Raw genomic sequence first — 610 nt, 5'->3', positions numbered from 1 at the left:
TTTTAGATTTCTCATAAGTCTGGCTATATAAGAGAAAAAATTAGACTTGCAGCAAGTTGATGTATTGACTGCATATTTATATGGTCCACTGGATAATGAAAGTACTAGAGGGTATTGAGCTAAAAGTACATCAAGTTCTCGAGAACAATATTGATAATCATCAAAGTATATGATCTGAATATCCTAGGAACCTCTAGATACAATTTCCCAAACAGATGAATATCTCAAGAAAGAGTTCGAGATGAAAGATCTTGGAAAATAAAGTTTTGTTTGAGATTACAGCTTGAGTACATTAACAATGAAATCCTTGTGCATCAAATAGTATATACAGAAAAGGGTACTCAAGAGATTTAATATGTACCAGTCTCACTCATTATCTAGTACATGGGCGTGAGATCACTTGTTTTAGACACTGATCCTTTCAGTCCAAAGGTGGACGATAAAGAATTCCATTTAGTCCTGAGATGGACGATGTAGAAGTCTTGTTTTAGACACTGATCTGTTTGGTCTATAAGAAGAACGATGAAGAATCCTTTGATTTTGGTTTATTTTATACTAACCATCCCAAATAGGGGTTATTTGGTTTTGTTGATTTGTTTTTCAGACAGGT

Source organism: Brassica oleracea, chromosome C1, assembly GCF_000695525.1.
Source record: "Brassica oleracea var. oleracea cultivar TO1000 chromosome C1, BOL, whole genome shotgun sequence".
Lineage (NCBI taxonomy): Eukaryota > Viridiplantae > Streptophyta > Magnoliopsida > Brassicales > Brassicaceae > Brassica > Brassica oleracea.
This window is presented reverse-complemented; position numbering follows the sequence as displayed.